Source organism: Enhydra lutris, unplaced genomic scaffold (assembly GCF_002288905.1).
Source record: "Enhydra lutris kenyoni isolate GAN:26980312 unplaced genomic scaffold, ASM228890v2 scaffoldscaffold3, whole genome shotgun sequence".
In the NCBI taxonomy this organism is placed as follows: Eukaryota; Metazoa; Chordata; class Mammalia; order Carnivora; family Mustelidae; genus Enhydra; species Enhydra lutris.
In genome coordinates this window covers 42,979,566-42,988,728 of record NW_019154087.1, presented here as the reverse complement: position 1 = coordinate 42,988,728, position 9,163 = coordinate 42,979,566, and the positions used below count along the sequence as shown (strand labels likewise).

The 9,163-nt window shown below is 39.4% G+C and overlaps 1 protein-coding gene across 6 annotated transcripts in view; it reads left to right on the top strand.

Annotated features, from left to right (window-relative positions):
• Positions 1 to 9,163, top strand: part of LOC111153929 (Rho GTPase activating protein 24) — a 501,171-nt gene that overhangs the window by 254,741 nt on the left and 237,267 nt on the right. The window contains exon 2 of one of the 6 annotated variants that reach the window (XM_022513297.1): positions 5,323 to 5,409. The exons of the other annotated variants lie outside the window; for them this stretch is intronic. The gene's annotated coding sequence lies outside the window, so the exon portion shown is untranslated. The remainder of the gene's footprint in view (positions 1 to 5,322; positions 5,410 to 9,163) is intronic. 6 annotated transcript variants of the gene reach the window in all.

Sequence of the window (9,163 nt, the reverse complement as noted above, 5' to 3'; positions counted from 1 at the left end):
ATAGGTCATGATCTCAGGGTCCTGGGATCGAGCCCCGCATCGGGCTCTCTGCTCAGCAGGGAGCCTGCTTCCTCCTCTCTCTCTGCCTGCCTCTCTGCCTACTTATGATCTCTGTCTGTCAAATAAATAAATAAAATCTTTAAAACAAACAAACAAACAAACAAAAAAACTAATGGTGTACTATATGCTGGCTAACTGAACATTTAAAAAAAAAAAAAAAAAACTTTAACATTTTATGCCTGACTTTACAATGTTGAAATTTCAAGACTTTTTTTACTATCTAATTTTGGGTATTAGTAACTAGTATTCACTTTATTCATTGGCAAAGGACTCACAGAGCCTAGTTCCTCATTTCCAAAAATTGTAAGAATCAGAGTTTTGCAGTAAAAATGAAGGGGGAGGGGCTTGTACAAATATTTCTAGGTATGGAACAAGCTCTTTTCTTAGCATCTTCTCTTTCTTCGGTGACTTGCAACTTTTCGGTGACTTCAGTAGCTTTTGAGTCCAGGATGTCTTCACAGTGTTTGGAGAGAAAGATTCTCATCAATCATACCTAAGACCGTGCCAGCCCCTTGGCCACATTCTGTTCATTTGTGTGCCTGATCTTGCAGGGCATTTTATTTTCCACAGCTGGCTGTATTTTGCTGACCTTCAGGACTTACCACCTGCCTACTGAATTGCAGTCTGGTTCCCAGACACTTTGGTGGCCAGGGGGTTTGAATTAAGACTGGAAAGCGCCCGGGTGGCTCAGTGGGTTAAAGCCTCTGCCTTCAGCTCAGGTCATGATCCCAGGGTCCTGGGATCGAGCCCCGCATCGGACTCTCTGCTTAGCGGGGACCCTGCTTCCTCCTCTCTCTCTGCCTGCTTCCCTGCCTACTTGTGATCCCTGTCTATCAAATAAATAAATAAAATCTTTAAAAAAAAAAAAAAAAGACTGGGATAGAAGGAATCCCTCAGTAGTTGAATTGGCCCAAAGTCCATAGTGATGATGCAGAAATAAGTTCATTTCAGGATATTACTGGAGCCTTGAGTAATCTTAACTATACTTTAAGGTTATTTTTGTGTGTTTTCTTGTTTGTTTGTCTTCTGAGCAGAGGAGCACAAGGTTCCTGGAATCCAGCTCTTCTCTGGAGGCCAGATGACCTTTCTGAGCCTGGAATAGGATCCAAGATAGCACATTTGGGTGGGGCTACCTCTCTCCTTCAGGTTTACCTTCATCCTGATTGGAACCCTAGGGGGATACGCCAGACATTCACTAGAGGGCAGCAAGGGGTCAGCGGAACCAATTCTTGAGGCATTTGCTACATTTTTTCCATGCTTTGAAAAAAAAAATCTAACCATTTTTTAAAAAAAATGAATTCATTGTAACTTCTGTTAAAAAATAGTATCTCGCCAGTCACCTATTCATATGAGAGTGATTGTTTCACAAAACCTTCAGTAAAAGAGAAGCATAACTGGGCTATTATAATGCACAAGTCTGTCACCTCCAAGACATCATCCTCTATGCACCTGGGGACAGGAGAGCATGGGACCCTCAAGGGGCCTATTCTGTGTCCATGTTGAGAATCAAGCCACAGCTGAGTGGATGTTGAGGGAGGTGGACCCAAGTCCAGCAGCGAGACCTAAAGGACAATGACAGGGCTCTCTAGTAACCTGGGGTGACACGGAGACATGGGATGCCAGGTGTGGAGGTATTCCCCAACAGTGGTTGAAGAGCCCAAGTCCCCTGCTCCAGTGGGGTGGTGTGCTTCAGGAAGAACGGATCACTCGTACTCCCTTCCAGTGCAGTTCCCTGAGGACATTAAGGTCGTCAACATCTTGTTTGGCAGTTCTGTGCTGTGACTGGGGAGCTGAGGATCTCAGGGCATGCAGCACAAGGGAGGGAGGGAGGGAGGGAACTGAGCAGGTGGATGAGGGGAATGATTGTATGGGATGTTATGAGGAGGAGCACCATTGCAGAAGGTGGCAAGGACAAGTGGAAGACAAAAGGGAAGGGTGATTTCAGTCATTGGCACCGCAGTGAGCGTGAAGTTCAGAGACCACAGTCTGAGGAAGAGAAGAACGTTAAGGGCTATCAGGGAACATGATGCATGAGCCACCGCAGGACCCTTCTAAGGATTAGGGTACAGAAGTTGCTATAATTTTGCTAGTGAGGCTTGGATATAAACACTTACTATTCTTTTTATTGTTAGCATGCTCCTCTAGAGGTATCCCAAGGGATAGCCTGAACTGTACCACTTAGTTCACAATAACCAAAGAAACTGCACATCAGTCCCCAAATTTCACTGTCAGCTGTTCAATGAGGATAAAGAGAACATACTAGCATGGAGTGTTGCTTTTAACCTGAATATTATTGGGAAAATGTTCATCCCAATCTCAGTTTTTCTCTGTATCATCTGGGGACACTTTGCATTACAATCGCACAGGGTCAATTGATAATTATATACTAACAATTTTAGGAGGAAGAATTCAATAAGGACTATCGAGAAAAGATATAACCAAATGTTAGGGGAACGTAAACAAAGGGGAGAAAGTACTCAGGGAAGATTTAATGGGGACAACGGCATTTGGGCAGGTTCTCAAAATAAAGGTAAGATTTTTACAAACAAAGAACTGCAGATCACACTCTAGAAGAAAGGAGCAGAATAACTAACCAATACCTGCTTGGCCAACAAAGAGAGACTGCTGATGGCTGTGATACTGGTATAGAGGTTGAACCCAGCTTGTAACAGGCTTGATGCAAAATGCTAAGAAGTTTGACATTAATTCTGTGGTCATTTGGGCAGGTATCTGCCATGAACAGAATTGTACTTGAGGACACTTTCTCTGTCTGCAGTGCCTGGGGAAAGACAGGGCAAAGGCATTGAGGAAGGTGATGAGATTGTCCAGATTGGAGGAAGCAAATCTGTGGGCAGTGGGGCACTGGCAGTGACAGTGGGAGGAAGGGATAAGTGAGACAGACATTCAAAGGGAAGAATTTGGTTACTAACATGAAACTTCTAAAATGTGCTTTCTCAATATTTGGAATGAGGAAGGAGCTTTGTCTTCAAAACTGTGTGTTACAATCATTGATCAGTTGGGATATGGCCAAAGACAGTCCACTTCCATTGTGAAGGCTCAGCACATAGAGACAACAAAGAGGTAAAGACAAGAGGAAAATGAGAATTCCAAAGTATTACAGATAGCTGTGGGCCTGGGCTTCATTTAGCTGAAGGAAAAGAAAGTTTTCTTCTTCATTTCTTCTGGGGAAAAAAAAATGGGTTTACTGATTGTATGCTAACATGTTTAATTCAATTTATTTGTTAAATTAATTATCATAAGGTTATTTCAATGAGGAGACATCAGATTTTAATCCCAAATAACAACAAATGAATTTAAACCTTGGGATAACTGAAATCAAGTCAAATTTAAGCGATTCAGGATTGCTTTAGTTTAATATTCAGTAATACTGAGGAAAAAGTATTCTGTACTCACGATGAGCTAATTAACCTGAGATCTCTGTGGCATTATACATCAAAGTTTTGAAAATATTTTATGACTGACCAACTTACGAATTTTGGTTTTCTACTTCTTACTAGTAAATGTTTCATTCATATAAAATAACTTTTCTTTTATATTGTAATGGGGTCTTACAGGCAGTTCTAAGAGACTTGGAATTTTCTCTTTGAGTTTTTCTTTAACTGTAGCATTGAGCTCTCCATATGGCAACAGGAATGACATTTCCGTTTTGCTATTTGAGTAATCTGCTTCCAAACAGGAAAAACAGGGAACAGGACCAAATGCCTGTGACACTTACCTTTGGAGCGAGATTTGAAGCCAATTAAATCATTGCCATATGATATTGTTTGGACGATAATTGCTCTCGTAATGAGATGCAGGAAGAACAGAAGGCCCTGGAGCCAAGAAGGACGGAGCTTAGAAGAGTTCAAGACCCATCGCATTAGGGAGTCTTACAAATTGTGCTCCGAAGAGATCTGACTTGCCCCAAGTAGTTCACAAAATTGAACAGCCCGACGATGTCTTATGTACGTTTTCTGCTTTCTGGTTTTGACAGATGCATATCTTATGTTCCAGTTGCTCTCTGAAAAATATTTCTCAGCTCCCTGACTCTGCCTGGTTTCAGTCATGGATTGGTATTACTAGGGCTTATCAATAATTTAAAACAAAAATGAAAACAACGGTAATGAGATCTCTGTAGGCATTGCACTGTCAACAGGAAAAATGAAGACATGGTAACGAGGAAAACATTAGTCTGATTACTTTTGGAGGGAGAAATTCTCCTTCTTTCATGGTGGTGTGGAAGCGAAATTATCTCCTCAAATAGCACTTCAGATCACAAACAGCTCAGAGAGAGCTGGAGTTCCTGCTAATCTGATTCTCTTGTTATTCCATGCTTTGGCCAAAGTTAAAGAAATATGCACCCAAATCTTATCAGCGCTGCCGAGATAGTCCTGGAGGTAATTCTTTAAGCCTCCTGATGATTTTTCTTTAGTCTCACCAGGTAGTGACACTTCTGAGTAGCTGAGAATGTCCTCCTCTTCAATCTCATCAGCCCAAGACCAACCTCGTCAGCAATCACCCACATCCACCCTGGGAGAGAGCCATCTTTATTGCCCTTTGTTTATATGAGGGAATTCTCTTCTCTGTTCCTCCAAGCTGGAAGTTTCCATCAAAAGAAGGGGACGCATGAAACTGAGAGAAGGGAGTTTAAAAGGAAACCAATAGAAATTAAAATTGGAAACCTGAGTAGACTGACAGCGGATATTTTATTTTATTTTATATATTTTATATATATTATATATTTTATATATTATATTACATAAATATTATATATATAAAATAAAATATATTGTATAAAATATCTGCTGTCATATATATATTATTTATATATGTTATATATATTATATATATTATATACATAATATAAAATATATTTTATATTATATAAAGGAAGAGAAAAACAATGTGGTCCCCAAGCATGGGTCACACAAAGAATGCATATGGTATGAGAAATGGGTAAGAGTTTCAGATCAGGCAAAAAATTTGCCTCACGGAGATGGCATGAGTTCTCTCTGTGAGAAGAAATGAAGGTGATAGTGTCAGAAGCAGAAGACACCCACAAAAACAGGCAGCAGGGATGGCCTCTCACTCTGACGTTGCCGAGATTTGAACCTGCCGGATGCTGGCTCTTCTTTTTCTCCAAAGAGCGTTAACGTTCAGTGACCCGTCAAATGAATTTAAGGTGTTTGTAGCAAGAGGAAAGACTGAGTCCATAGTAACGGCTGTATTATGATCAACAGTGCTATTTTGTTTCTTCCCCAGAGTTCCTGTTTATGTCTCAGAGCCTTTATATTGTCTTTGCAAGAACAGAGCCAACTGGCCAGGGGCCATGGTAAAATTGCGTTGCTAGTGAGTATAAATATACCCCATCAGTGGACACATCTCTCAGTATTCTGTTTAGCTCAGTTTCCCATTTGAAATGTTGTCTGGTTATGGGTGAATAGAGATCACCATTTAAGAAAGGATGATTTGCTCAAAATAGTGTTGAATATCAAGTTACGATATGGAGCATTGTCAATATCATTATGAAATTTGAGCCTATTTTTATATAAAAACTATCGTATGCGGTTATGTCTATGCATCATATTTGACTTTGAGCATTTGTGTCATGTCCAGAACATCATGGTACTCTTTCTATGAGAGAAAGAAGGAGAGAACAGAAGGTGGTCAAAAGAAACATCTGAAAGAGAAAATACGATGCCTTGCTGCCAGCCTTCCACTTTTCTCAACCTTCTCTGTACCAAGCTTGATTAACATACACTAACAAATATTATTATTAATAAAGCTATGGTTTTTGTAAAGATAACAATGGTTAAGTATTTTGCCTATTTTATCTGAATTATTCCTGCAAACAAATCTGTGGGATAGATTATTATGTCTATTTTACAAAGTAGAAAAGTGAGGGGAGCCAAAAGGTGAAAACAAAATGCCAAGTGTCATGTAACCCGTGACTAAATGAGCTGGGATCGGTCTAGCTCTGTCTGACCCCAAAGCCTACACTTTACCACTTGGGCTTCACTGCTTCCTTTAGAGCCAGAAGCTCTGCCAACAGTGGGCCCATCAAAGGAGAGGGAAGAGATTACCTTTTACACTTAGGCAAAGAATTCCTATGTGCCTAGAACGGAGATTGACTTCTTATCATTGATTTAATCAGTTTCACTGTGAAGATCAGCAAATTCAAAACCAGATGACTGATTTTCCTACTAATATCTAAAATAAAATATTTTTGGTTGCGCCTGGGTGGCTTAGTCAGTTAAGCATCTGTCTTTGGCTCACGTCATGATCCCACAGTCCCAGAATGGTGCCCTGCATGGGGGGCTGGGTGGGGGGGGTCCCCTGCTCAGCAGGGAGTCTGCTTCTCCCTCTGCCCCTCCCCGCACTCAAGTGCTATCTCTCAGTTCTCATTCTCTTTCTCAAATAAATAAAATCTTTAAAAAAATAAGTAAAAATATTTGAAGTGTCAATTTTTAATCTTGCAGACATTATATCATTATTTGGGATATATAACCACTGTTCGATTCTGGGATTTTATAGTTTGAGGAAGCTAGTATTCCAAGTAGCATGATTTGGTGTACTTATAGCTCTGAAAAGTCTGCAATATAGTACTCGTTTGTGTACCCCACACTGACATTCTGCTGTGGGGTCAGGCCATTATTTTCTGATGTTAGGAAAAACACCGCGCCCCTCAAACCAGAATTACATCCTATGTAATATTATTTGCAAGAATGATTAACTGTGGTGCCTGGGGCACTTACAGAAACAGCTGTTTCTTGTACTTTCCAGGTGATAAAACCTATTAGTTTGGCCACTTACAGAAAAGCCTTTAAATCCATCCAAGGGCCTCAGGAATAACTGAGCCCCTTAAGCCAGGTCCACTGACCACCACCACCAGGCAGGGCGTGGGAACTGAGGAACAGGCTCTGATGAGAGGCCGGTATCTTACTACCAACCAGCCAAGAAAAGAGAGGAGCCCAGAGTCTTCAAGGGGCAGAGGGAGGATCCAGGATTAGTTCATTTACTCTTGGTTTGTTTGTTCCTTTATTTCTTTAAAGTGAAAGCATGTGTTAAGTACTTTTCTTTTGCTGTCCTAAAATACCGCTGACAGTAGAGATAGGTAGGAGTCTATGGTACATGAAAAAATTACCATCTAGGCAATCACAAACTTGAGCTTTCTTACCAGGCATGAGAAAGCAAGAGTCTTCCACACTAAAGGTCTTTACAAAATGCCAAAGCAGCAATGAACAGGATTGTTATCTACATTAACATTGTATGTAAAAGCCAAAAGTCAGCATCCTACATTTTTTGTATCAGAGCATATATCACACTTTATTTCCTGGGTGTTTATTTTCTATCTCTTCTAATAAATTTTAAGACCCATGAGGAAATAGATTTACAAATTTTTTTTTTAAAGTGTAGAATTCAGCATTGTATGTCATGCAGAACGCCATGGAGTTGACTAATAACAATGATGGTTTCCTGAAAATTTTATTGACACTGTTTTTTTTCTTAAGCCACCAAAAAATCTTGAATTTTCCTTTTCTCCAGCTTTTCTTTAATTTGTACCTCCTCATACTTTATTTTAGATGCATTTTCATGAAGGGATATGCTAAAAAGACCTGCTTCTCTAACTACTGTAGGGCAAGGGCTCTCAGGAGGCAACATTTTATTGTTATTCTCCCCTGCAATACTCAAGCCATCAAAAGGGAGGAGATTCTAGGCAGGGATACTTAAACAATCAATGAGACACATTCCCAAGCAATAATAATGTGATGGAGTCACTGCAATTTGATTAGTGACCTTTTCATTCTGGGGAGAGATAACCTTTATTGATATCATTAACCAGACGAAATGGTGGTGTGATGCAACTCTTTTTAACCATGGAGCTGGGTATTGATTGAGAAGCAAGATCTGAGATTTTGTTAGTGTCGAGCTGTTTACAGAAACAAGAGGGACATTCCTCTCCTTTTCTCCAGCCACCAAAGTAATTGTTTTGTACCAACAGCTAACAGAGAGGAGAAACCAAGGACATTTTCTTATTTTTGTTCTGTTTCTATGAACAAAAAGCTGTTTGAGAGAACATTTTCTGAATGCTCACAAAGATGAAGGCGTTTGATATTAGCAATTTCGGTGTGGCAAGAGTCCATCCCCTTTTCTGTTACTGTATTTTGGAAGGATCTCTCATTATAGAGAGCCTCATTAGTAGTTTCCAATTCAGGAAGCTTTTATTACTTCTACTTGTGTTTATGTTTAAATAAACGAGGTACACTTATTTGTTGTCGTGTGAAAGACCTGTGGTATCATAGGGAAGACCTAGAGATTTTTTGCCTCTTGGCCGAAATATCTAATTACCTTTGAATGTTTAATCTGTATCTGCTTTCATGCAATACAAATGAAATGTTTGTTTAGCCTTTTAAGGAATGACTTCACACAGGAATTGAACCTTGGGTTGTAATTCCCCGGGCTAATGTTTAAATGGAAGTTAATTCTTAAGCTAAATATCTTACACATTCTAGAAAAAGAAGAGTTTAGTGAAAAGTAGCTATTGCTTAAAACTGTGCTTTTCAACCTAATTCGGTGAGACTGAATTGAGGATAATTCTGTGTTTGATGTATAATAGGATTGTGTGGCCAGTGGAGTATTAGAACATGTTTGTGAATTTGTGAGTGGAATTATAAAGTTTTTGTTTTGATTAATTTGTGGACTAAGTTCAGAGCACATAAGTGCTATTTATGGATTCAGAATGAGTAATTAGTGTTTAAGCAAATAAGTACTAGAAAAAAATGGGTTAAAGATTTACTAAGGTTCAGGTATAAAAAGGAGTCAACAAAATTCTCACAGAGAAGTGTTTCTATACTGCCTTAGCTCTCTGACCACAATAGTAGTTTAAGTAAGGAACTGTGCATGCCTGCCTTTTCTTTTTATGAGGAAGCTTCTGCTATGTTTAGAAAATATAATTAAGTAAAAAAATTACTATGCATTTGCAGTTTCAGAGGAAAAATTAAAAAAATAACTGTAGGTAGTAGTAGGGATAAGTAATAAGAATGGATATGGTAGTTCATCATAAAAATTGAAAATCCGTCATGAAAACTTATCCAGGTTTAGG